This window comes from Staurois parvus, unplaced genomic scaffold (genome assembly GCF_062004578.1).
Source record: "Staurois parvus isolate SC_StPar_1 unplaced genomic scaffold, SC_StPar_1.0 ptg000048l, whole genome shotgun sequence".
Classification (NCBI taxonomy): domain Eukaryota; kingdom Metazoa; phylum Chordata; class Amphibia; order Anura; family Ranidae; genus Staurois; species Staurois parvus.
Window position 1 is genome coordinate 6,205,953 of NW_028317844.1, and position 12,318 is coordinate 6,218,270.

Consider the following 12,318-nt stretch of genomic DNA (forward strand, 5'->3'; position numbering starts at 1 on the left):
ATTTGAACACCCTGCGATTTTGCAAGTTCTCCCACTTAGAAATCAGGGAGGGGTCTGAAATTCACATTGTAGGTGCATTCCCACTCTGAGAGACAGAATTTTAAAAAAAAATTCAGGAAATCACATTGTATGATTTTTAAAAAAATTATTTGTCTTGCACTGCTGAACATAAGTATTTGAACACCTGAGAAAATCAGTGTTAATATTTGGTACAGAAACCTTTGTTTGCAATTACAGAGGTCAAACGTTTCCTGTAGTTCTTGACCAGGTTTGCACACACTGCAACAGGGATTTTGGCCCACTCCTCCACACAGATCTCCTCTAGATCTGTCAGGTTTCGGGGCTGTTGCTGAGCAACACGGAGTTTCAGCTCCCTCCAAAGATGTTCTATTGGATTTAGGTCTGAAGACTAGCTAGGCCACTCCAGAACCTTGACATGCTTCTTACGGAGCCACTCCTTGGTTATCCTGGCTGTGTGCTTCAGGTCGTTGTCATGTTGGAAGACCCAGCCACGACCCATCTTCAATGCTCTGACTGAGGGAAGGAGGTTGTTGCTCAAAATCTCACAATAAATGGCCCCATTCATCCTCTCCTTAATACAGTGCAGTCTTCCTGTCCCCTTCACAGAAAAGCATCCCCAAAGCATGATGTTACCACCCCCATGCTTCACAGTAGGGATGGTGTTCTTGGAATGCAACTCATCCTTCATTTTCCTCCAAAGACGACAAGTGAAGTTTAGACCAAAAAGTTCTACTTTGGTCTCATCTGACCACATGACTTTCTCCCATGCCTCTTCTGGATCATCCAGATGGTCATTGGCAAACTTCAGATGAGCCTGGACATGTGATGACTTCAGCAGGGGAACCTTCCGTGCAATGTGTTCTACCGACAGTAGTGTTCTACCGACAGTGACCTTTGAAACTGTGGTCCCAGCTCTCTTCATGTCATTGACCAGCTCCTCCCTTGTAGTTCTGGGCTGATTCCTCACCTTTCTTATCATCAGTGATACCCCACGAGGTGAGATCTTACATGGAGCCCCAGTCCGAGGGAGACTGACAGTCATCTTTAGCCTCTTCCATTTTCTAACAATTGCTCCAACAGTTGATCTTTTTTCACCAAGCTGCTTGGCAATTGCCCCGTAGCCCTTTCCAGCCTTGTGGAGGTCCACAATTTTGTCTCTGTTGTCTTTTGACAGCTCTTTGGTCTTGCCCATGGTAGTAGTTGGTGTCTGACTGACTGTGGACTGTGGGGTGGACAGGTGTCTTTAAAGAGCTCAGACAGGTACTACTAAGTTAGATTAATGAGTGGAGTAGAGGTGGCCTTTTTGAAGGCACAGTAACAGGTCTTTGAGAGCCAGAATTCTTGCTGTTTCTTAGGTATTCAAATACTTATGTTCAGCAGTGCAAGACAAATAAATTCTTTAAAAATCATACAATGTGATTTCCTGAATTTTTTTTCAATTCTGTCTCTCAGAGTGGGAATCGCAGGGTGTTCAAATACTTCTGTTCCTCACTGTATATACTGTATGTGTGATTTTGCATTTCCTGGTAGGGGGCATGTGCGAGCTTACAGTGAAGCACACACACAGCCCCTATAGTGAAACAGCACACAGTTAACCCTTTGATCGCCCCACATGTTAACCCCTTCATGCCCAGTGCCATTAGTACACTGTCAGTGCTTTTTATTAGCACTGATCACTGTATTGGTGTCACTGGGGATGTCAGTGACACCAAGTCAGTTCCCCCAAGTGCCAGAATGCACGCCGCAGTCCCACTATAAGTCAATGATTGCCGCCATTACTAGTAAAAAAAAAATTAATTCCAGTATATTTACCACCATTTGTAAACACTATAACTTTCACGTAAACCAATTAATTTACACATATTGGGGTAAATTTATGATAAAATTTGATTTTTAAATTTTTTTTACTGGACACGTTTAATAGCAAAATGTAAAAAATATTGTTTTTTTCTCAAAATTGTCAATTTTTTTATTTATAGAGCAAAAAATAAAAAATGTACATGTGATCAAATACCACCAAAAGAAAGCTCTATTTGTGGGAAAAAAAGAACGTAAATTTTATTTGGGTGCAGTGTTGCATGACCACTCAATTGTCAGTTAAAGAAACGCAGTGCCGTATCTAAAAAAATGGCCTGGTCAGGAAGGGGGGGGGGGGGGGGGTAACTCCTCTGGAGGGCAAGTGGTTAAAAAAGTTATAAAAAAAATAAAATGTAAAACATAGTGACTTTTCGTGCATCAGGTTCATAAAGTTGTATGATTCCATGTAAAATAACTAAGCAACATTATCAACATTTTGAAGTTTAAATCCATATCTTTAACATTATGCTTATTTTTTACTGCTTCCATATATTTTTAATTCTGTTGGATTTACCTACTTGTATCCATTTTTTCCAGTACAGAGTAATTCTTTGTAGCTTGAGGACTCCGATCTTTTCAAGAAGCCAAAGACAGGTTCTCTATAAGGCCTCATGCACATAGGCAGAAAAAATGGCGCTTTTAGAAGCATTTTCCTTCTCTTTTTTTCTGACTATGACTTCAGCTCAATATTAGCTGATGTGTGCATTTACATTGTAGTGTTTGGATGCTTATTATAGACCAGCGTTTAGAAGCATAAAAAATTGCCCAAATCGGTGCTCAGAGAGTAGTTTACTGGCATAATTTATGCATATATGCGCATAAACACTTGTGTATGTGCATAATTTCAGTCTATTGGCTAGAACAAATGAACTTTTTAGCCACTAAATTGAACGCACCAGACTGAACATTTTTTATGTTGGATTTATCTGCTAGCTCTTTGCAGAAAGATTCACTTTAAATGGGATTATATTTAAGGCAACCCCACTTCAAAAGTTTTACGTACAGGTAAGCCTATAATAAAGCTTACCTGTGGGTAAAATGAATATCTCCTAAATGTGAACCGTTTGGGATATATTTACATGTTTTGCAGCCGGTGACATCACCAGCCCAAACCCACTGCACTCTGAAGGGACAGCATATTGAGTACGTTGCCCCTTCAGAGCGCTGTGCCATGGTAGTGGCTCCCATGTGCATGTGGGGGAGTGAAGTCATTGCTGCTCAGTCTTTCAAACGGGTGACCTCAAACCCAGACAGAAGACTGGGTGAAGATGGAAGCCCTGCAGCGGTGACAGCATGCTGCGGGAGGGCTTCATTTTAGGGTAAATCACTCCTATTGTACTGGTATGCATACTAGCACATTATGCCATTACCAAGCAAGGGGCTGGATTTTTAAACATTTTTTTCTGCATTTACAACCGCTTTAATATGCATGTAGCCTAAATGGTTTTAGGGCTCGTTCACACCATGGTGCAGAGACGTCAGATTTTCTGCACGTGTCCTGTAAGGGCACCATGAAAACAATTGTTCTCTATGTGTCCTGTTCACATCACATCACTAGTGGTCCTCCCTAACCCTCCCTCTCTATCCTTCTCTTCCTTCAAGACCCACTGCATCCGACTATTCTCTCCAATCTCTGTGAGGATTGCAGTGATCTATCGGCCTCCTGGACCCGTGTCCCGCTTTCTTTACAACTTCGCCGCCTGGCTACCCTTCTTTCTCTCCTCTGAGCTACCCACTATCATTCTTGGAGACTTCAGAGACTTCAACATCCCTATCAACATCAACAACCCGGCTACATCCCAACTCCTCCACATAACCTCTTCTTTTGCACTAGCACAGTGCATACAGTCCTCCACTCATTCTAACGGGAACACTCTTGACCTTGTCTTCTCTCACCTTTGCACTCCCTGCAACCTCACAAACACCCCCTTTCCTCTCTCCGATCACAACCTCATCACCTTCTCTGTCTCCTCGTCCTTTAACACCTATCCCTCCAAACGGCAAACAATTACCAGCAGACACCTCCAGAACTGGAACCCTGCTCCCTTCCACTCTGCAACTGACCAACTTTACGACAGCATCCATCCCCTGTCTTGCCCTGACTGGCCACTACTGCCTACAACGACTCGCTTTCAGCCGCTCTAGACTCGCTTGCACCCCCAACAAAACAAAGCATTAGGCCCTGACCGCTACAACCCTGGCAGACCGACCACACCAGAAACCTCACTGTCGCTGGAGCGACTATGGCGTAAAACCAAATCCCAACAAGCATTCACCTGCTATAACATACACTTCCTCCCTTCACGCTGCCAAACAAGCCTACTTTATTACCCTCATTAATACCTTCTCCTCCAGTCCTTGCCGGCTCTTCTCCACTTTTAAGTCTCTACTTTCTCCGCCTCCACCTCCACCCAGTACCTCACTCACCGCCCACAAGATTGCCAACCACTTCAAAAACAAGATTGACGCAATTCGTATGGACTTCGCCACTGCTCAGACAGCCACCCCACTTAGCACTCCTCACACAATAACCCCCTCAACACTTTGCTCCCTTGACCTCACTACCACCGAAGAGGTCACTAAGATTTTCTCTGAAGCCTGCCTTACCACCTGCCCCCTGGACCCTGTCCCCTCACAACTCCTGCGGTCCCCCTCCTCTTCCATCCTATGCTCCCTCACTCACATCTTCAATCTTTCCCTCTCCAGCCCCAGGTCCAATCACTGACAAACTCATGTAGACTTCACCTCCGCAACATCTCCAAGATACGACCGTTCCTAACCTCGGAAACAACTAAGCTACTCATTCACTCCCTTGTTATATCACGCCTTGACTACTGTAACTCCCTCCTCACTGGCCTAACTCATCACAGGCTATCCCCACTCCAGTCCATCATGAATGCTGCTACCAGACTCATTCACCTTACTAACCGCTCTGTATCTGCCACCCCTCTCTGCCAATCCCTCCACTGGCTTCCAATTGCCCAACGGATAAAATTGAAAACACTAACACTGACGTATAAAGCCGTTCATAACACTGCCCCTAATTACATCACTGACCTTGTCTCTAAATACCACCCAAACCGTACTCTCCACTCCTCGCAGGACCTCCTACTCTCTAGCTCCCTTGTCTCCTCCTCCCATGCTCATCTCCAGGATTTCTCAAGGGCTTCACCCATCTTCTGGAACTCCCTACCCCAATCTATCAGGCTATCACCTACTCTGCTCACTTTTAGGCGCACTCTGAAAACCCATCTCTTCAGGGAAGCCTACCCCGACCCCAGCTAAAACTGGAATCCCCTACTCTTCCTAGCACTCCATCCCCCACAGCTAATTACCTCTTGTACCACTATCCCCTTCCTCTTAGATTGTAAGCTCCAAGGAGCAGGGCCCTTTAATCCCTCTTGTATTGAACTGTATTGTTACTGTACTGTCTCCCTCCATAATGTAAAGCGCTGAACAAACTGTCGGCGCTGTATAAGTCTTGTTTATTAATAATAATAATAATAATAATAGTGTCACGTGCAGGAGTCTGCAACGTGTATAAAATTCATTGTAGCACGCATGAAAACTGATGTCTCTGCAAGTGAAATTTCTGCATCAATTTCCATCAATTTTTCTGCACGTATGCTGTGAACGAGGCCTTAATCTGTAATGCTGCCTGTTTTTTAACTGTCATTGAGAATGTTGTGTGTAAAACATGCTGCACTAAAAATAAATGAACTTATAAATGTGTCAAATGTCATGTGTCTCCAAACAAATCAACTCTGTTAAGGTGCAAAGTGACAAAAAGTGCAGACAATGTATAAATACTGCAGTTGATGCAAATGCAAAGTATAATCAATAGAAAAAGATCAATGTGTAAAACAGTGTGATCAACATGCACAACCTAGCAATAAACATAAATTAATAAAGAACATATCAATTCATATTTGCTCGTGGTCCATGTGAATTTATTCATGAACAATCCATGTAAAGAAGTACGATCGATGTGCACCATCAATAAAAATGATAAAGATTATTAAAAATCAAGTTCATATGAGTCTTTGTCCATGCAAATGTACTGTATCTGTGTCCAGTGTTAGATTTAAAATTCCAAGGAGAAATATTAATCCAGAAGGGCGCAAACAGGAACACTTCCACCAGGAATCCCCAATGGGTGTACACTCACCTTAAAACTAGACACTTATTTTGAGGGCCAATGAAGCCTCATAACAATCTGGATCTGAGATGGCTGCTTCAGGTGTGTATGCAATGGATATGCAGGAATTCACAAGAGGTGACAGCATATTCCCCTTCAAAGCAAAGCTCAAGTCAAAAAACAGAAGGAATCCTCATAGAGCAACAGATAAAATTGTATTGATTAAAAGCACAAATTGCACTCATGTTAAAGAGCCAGTGTTACGTGGTGTTTCTTCTTGTTGAGCCACCTAGAATGCTGGACAGATCCCTGAACAAATCCTTGCATGATCCTGTCTTGAACCTTGTTTTGTCTTGAACCTCCTATGCACTTCCTAATTTAAGCCATGCCTCTGCACTTCCTTTTGCCCGATTATTGTGCTCCTCTCAGTATTTCTATCTGCAGCCTTGAGCTACCACTATTACTACTTTGAATCGACCTTTGCTTGTGACCCCGACTACGAAACTCTTCTCCTGCATCAACCTTGGCTAGTGACTCTGACATCAATCATCTGTCAAGTGGCTCAGACATTTCAACCTCTTAAGAACTGTGAATGGTGCTTAGCCTGATGTTCTTGGCCATTGGTCTCCACTCTCTACAGGTATATGCTCCACAAAGAAGTATCAAGCCACCACTTCCCTTCATGTTTCAAATTTGCATAGAAACAGCCGTACTGTGGGGAAAGGTAAAAGAAGCTGGCAGCTCACTTGTGGATACTCTCTCTCTCCTCGATCAGTGAAGCTCCACCCTACATGTTTTGTCATTGTAAAATCATCAGGTGCCCCAGATGACAAGCTGCCGGCTGTATGGATCGCACTGTTTTACACTGATTATTTGTTTTGATTGTACTTTGCATCAACTGCAGGATTTATACATTGTCTGCATTTTTGGTCAGTTTGCACTTATGTAGCACCCTCCTAGGTAGCTAGAGGGAGCTAGATGAATATTTTTGGTTAGAGGCTGAACAGCAGCCTGGTGGAATAGTCAGAGGGTGTCAAGTTTTGGTCAGAGCTGGGAGGTTCTGCAGACCAGCTCTCTAGAACTTCCCCCTGACCTAGAGATTTGGAGAAGTCTTTAGAATTCAGTGGGCAAGGGTGAGGAGTGACTGGTTTGCACTCTCAAGGGATCCTGGCCAATCCACAAGCAGAAGGCATGGCATGAGGTCAGGACAGCCCTTAACAGTGACTGAGCCTGCTCAGCAGCAGGAGAGTTCAGGTGGAAGATGGACTTCGCAGGATGGAGTATAAAGCCTGGGAGGGGGTCCAGGAGAGGGGCCTACCTGCAGGCAGTGGAGCTGGAAAGGTTGATCTCTCAGTCTCATCGTCTTCTGAGAAAGGACAACCTGGGAAGCAGGGAAGGAGCCAGCCCAGCTTAAGGCCTGAGTGATTAACCCCACACCACTTGGGCCAGAAAAGGGGAAAGGGCATTTGGCTGACTAGCCCCCATCTGAGACTGCTTTCATTTAAGGTGGTGGCTTCTGGGACCTCTTGGCCAAGAATTCCCTCAGGCAGCTCGATGAAGAGGCGATTTCATCTAGGGTCTGAGGAGGTACACAAGGAGAAGCTGGCTAGCTCTCCAAGAACTAGGAAGTTGTCCTCAGTTTTACATTGGGCATCCCATGTACCCCTCATCCACACCCAAGTTATCATCCCCTAATGAAATAAAAAAAAAACAATTTCAAGGACTGTTTTACTGTCTCTGGAGTGCAAGTCCGCAAGGAAATGCGTGTTGCCTCTCTAGCGACTCCTAAAGGGGTAGTGCTACACCTAATAAAGTAAATTTGTTTTATGACACATGAAATTTTACACATTTATAAGTTAATATATTTTTAGTGCAGCACGTTTCATACACAATATTTATTATAGTGCGCTTGCAGCCAGGAACGGACTAACAACTCATGGGGCCCCCGGGCAATAGGGGATCATGGGGCCCCTGTGTCTTCGCCCACACTCAAACCACACCCAAAAAAAGCCTATGAAAGGTACCAGGGGCATCTCATGGGGCCCCCTACTGACCCTGGGCCCTCAGCAGTGCCCGAGTTCCCAAATGGTCAGTCCGCTCCTGCTTGCAGCTTATTATAGTTCGTCATACTTAAATGTTTCATCTGTATGTCACTAAGAATGTGTACACTTGATAGATACATGTGTACTGTGTAAAAATATGCAGTCTGAAGCTCAACCAAACAAGGCAGAAGTAGCATTGCCTGCAACAACAGCATATAAAAAATTAGGAGTGTTGGACCAGGACCTCACAGTAAGTAGTTATTGGAAATTTAATAGTAGAATTAATGAAATGTTGGTAAAAGTGAAGCCTGTCTTGAAAACCGAATATTGTTTTAAAATTATTCCTCCTATTATTCTGATTTACCCAATTTTTTGCAAGGGAAATAGGAAAGCAAATAAAAAATTAATTTGCCCCTGACATTTCACAAGTCATGCAACTGTACCTGCTACATCACAAGTGGCATGTTCTATTTTATCACTGGAAATAAGCTTTGTTCCTGGTTCAGATCTGCTTCGCTAAGAAAAGCAGAAATGTGCTGCACATATAATTTTACTTTACTGGCATCGGGCTCAGTTTATGGAAAAGGTTGGAGTTTTTGTAATATTCTAACAAGTTACAGTATATTATATGATTGTTTTATATAGCAATGGTGCACAGTTGATTTCTTATGTAATAATTACTGGGATTTTCTCACATGATAAATTATAGTGTCCAAAAAAACTTCCCTGTGTAGTTGAGAGCATATGAAACAACAGAGCCATGCATACAAATATATATATAAATATATTTATGTGAATGTGTGTACGTATATAATATTAATTAGTACTGTGTTGTTCTATTTGGGGTATGTATTAGAGTGTAAATACAAGTAAATTTCGACTGCATTCAATAACCTTAAATAACTATCTTTTCAATTTGAATATTTTAAAATATGTACCAGAAGCAAAGTTAGCAATTAGTGTTTCTGTTTTTTTCATTTTTATAAAAAAAAAGAACAAGCTAGTCTTTGCATGTCAAGGCAGTCCCCACAGGGCCAGACCTACACTGTACATATTCTGTGGTTCAGTATCCATACATTCAGCTAAACCACACTTGCTTAATTTAGAAGAAGATTTCTCTGATATGGCAAACCAAGAGAGAGCTGGAAGCTAGCAGTATTTATTCTGGTCTAAGACTCAACTGAACTAGACACATACAAAGAGACCATAGGACTAAGCCAACCAAGTGATTCTAATCTCATGATACTGGGCAGTATACTGTATAACCTATTGTTGCCACTCACCTCATTTACAGTAAATGGAAATTTATTTGCTGCAAATTTGATAACTGCCAGCAAGTGGTTAAATTGCTCAGCAGCGTAGATTAAAAATGTGCTTTAGACCAAAAGTGCAATTTCCTGTAAAAATATAAATTCTTTTATTTGCTTGTAACTTCTGAATAGTATACCTGAGAAGAACCCTTTCTGCAGCTCATACTTTTAACCAGCCCAAAAGCTACAACTATTATGTAAGTATGCAGATTAATGCCCCGTACACATGATAAGAAAATTGTAATAAAAATTTTGCAGAACCACTGATCGAATGATTTTATCTTCATTGATGAGCAGGATGCTTTAACCGATAACGATATTGTGAACGAAAAAACCCGGTTGCACAACAGTGAAAATATTTGTCGTTTCGCATATGAACGACCAATTTTCTATGCGGTGGTATGATGGTCGTATGAAAAAAATCTATCACGCATGAGCAGAAACAGAAGATGAACCGGATGTTTATGTCCAAGGAATATTCGTAAACACAAACAAAAAATCCAAATGTTAAAAGTAGATTGGCCTAATTAATTAATGAAACCAGAATTCTGCATATTATATTTTTATGTATCACTATTTATGTATATAGATAATGTAATAAACTACATTATACTCATTGCTGGTAATTGTTGTGTATATCGCTCGTTCTGGCCGGAAGGGCGTGGCTACAAGGTCACACGCACACTGCATTACTTCCACTTGTACGGAAGACAACACTACCTATTGCCCGATTAATGATTTTTTTTTAGGTTGGCTAATGTAAGCCACGATTTCAACCAATGAACGAATGCCTTTCGGTCTTCGGATGACCGATCGGTCAATTTTCTAATCGTGTATTCCCACCTTAACTCCTCATCAGGGGCGGACTGACTATTCGAGCACTCGGGCACTGCCCGAGGGCCCCTGGGGGCAAATGGGGCCCCATGAAATGCCCCTGGTACCGTTTTTATAGGCTTTTTTGGGTGTTCTTTGAGTGTGGGCAAGGACACAGGGGCCCCATGATCCCCTATTGCCCGGGGGCCCCATGAGTTGTGAGTCTGTCCCTGGTCCTCATGTACACTGGATGTTTTTACAGCTGCTCTTTTTTGTCTTTTGTTGGGTTTTTATACAGCCAGTAAACTCCCCAGCATGTTATCCTATGTGTCCATGCACACATAGGCTGTAATCAGCATTTTTTTGGCAGGAGCGTATTTTGGCTGGAAAAAACCCCAGAACTAGTGTGTTTCTAGAGTTTTTTTAGCTGTAATGCTGAAAAACATTATAAAACATGGTGAAAATTGCAGCAAGTCAGCATTTTTGGACTTTTTTTGAGCAAAAAAAATTTTTTTTTTTGGTAAAACAATGCTAAAAAACGCAAACACGGAAAAACACAGCAAAACGCTAATGCTAAATTTTAACATGACTTTGCACAGCTAACACTACCAGCGTTATTGAAATGCTCAGTGTGCATGGAGCCACAAAGTCAGCTTTTAAATGTAGGTGAACTCTAGTGTCACAGAGTATCCATACAGACACAACGGTCCTCAGCAGACACTATATATACTGTGTGTGTGTGTGTGTGAGTGTGTATATATATATATATATATATATATATATATATATATATATATATTGTGGCAGCGCAGTACCCTGCCACGGTTGAAATCAAGCCTTTAACCCTGGATTCTCAACCAGGCAGGTTGAGGGGCTCCAGAGGGTTTATGTAATGCAGAGGAAACTGGCTTTTCAGTTTCCTCATTTATTCATAAAGTCAGTTTTGGGATCTGGAGCCTGGAGATTTCTAAGTGATCTGGGAGGGATGAAATCTCCAATCTGGGGTCCGTGTTTTCAGAGCCCCCAGCACACTGATTGCACAGGTGTGTGCAGGCCTTTTCATAGAGGCCAGGCCATGATTCTGGGCACCACCCTGGCAGACAGGAGGTCTCTGCCTTGGAGTCAGGAGGGCTTCACCTAGGAGAGGAGGAAGTCAGAGTAGCTGTGTGCTAGTGGCTAGCTGTGTGCGGAAAAGCCATTTAGAAAGAGTCTGCAGGAGACAGACGTAAGCCTGAAGTGGAAGGCCAGAGGGAAATTGTGTGTACAAGCCAGGAGGCTGAATATTTGTTTGATGGCGGATACCCCTGCATGGGAAGCTTTATGGAAATTTTCTTTAAATAAAAGTGGGCTAAAAAGGCCTTAAAAAAGAAAGCGAGCTGCTGTGTGCTTTAAAAAAGCCAGTCTGCCTATAGCTTCCTCTGGATACAGGAAACTTGAGAATTTTCTGGATGATATGTATGGAGTTATGCAGATGGAAGCTTGAATATTGATACAACCTCAGCCTATCCCAGAGAAGCTGGCTCTGATGGCATGCTGGGTAACTGTATATATTCAGTGAGCACACTGAGCTTGGGGTCTTTCCTGTCCAGGACTAGTCCAGCCTGGACAGGAACTACTATTGTGCTGCCTCAGGTGGGCAACCTGAGGGCCTGAGGTTCTGCTATGCTGACTGAGGGGATGTCTACTGAAGATCTGGTCTTGTATCACAGGGGAAGGCATCCAGCTGCTCCTTGGCCTTGTGAGTACAGACATCCCCAAAAGGATCTTAGAAACTGCGTGCTACTTAACCCCTCTAGTGCTAAGGAGTCAGCTGCAGGTCTAGCAAAGGGAACACCATCTGGTATTCCAAATAGCTTTGTCCATCTGTCCTACTTTTTAAAAGGACACTGCCCTGGGGCTCTAAAGAAGTTACTATTACTTCTACTATGTCCTTAAGCTGAAGTCCACTGTTTGATACAAACAAAGACTCCAACATAGCTTATCCTGAAGACTAGATAAAGTCCTCAGCTGTATATAGTTCCTGTTTATGGAGTATCCCACTCATCTCCCTCAGTCCTATACATGTTCTTCAAAAATAAAAACAACAAAAAGAACACCCCTAGACTGGTTATTGGAGAAATGTGTGAATGAGCCTATG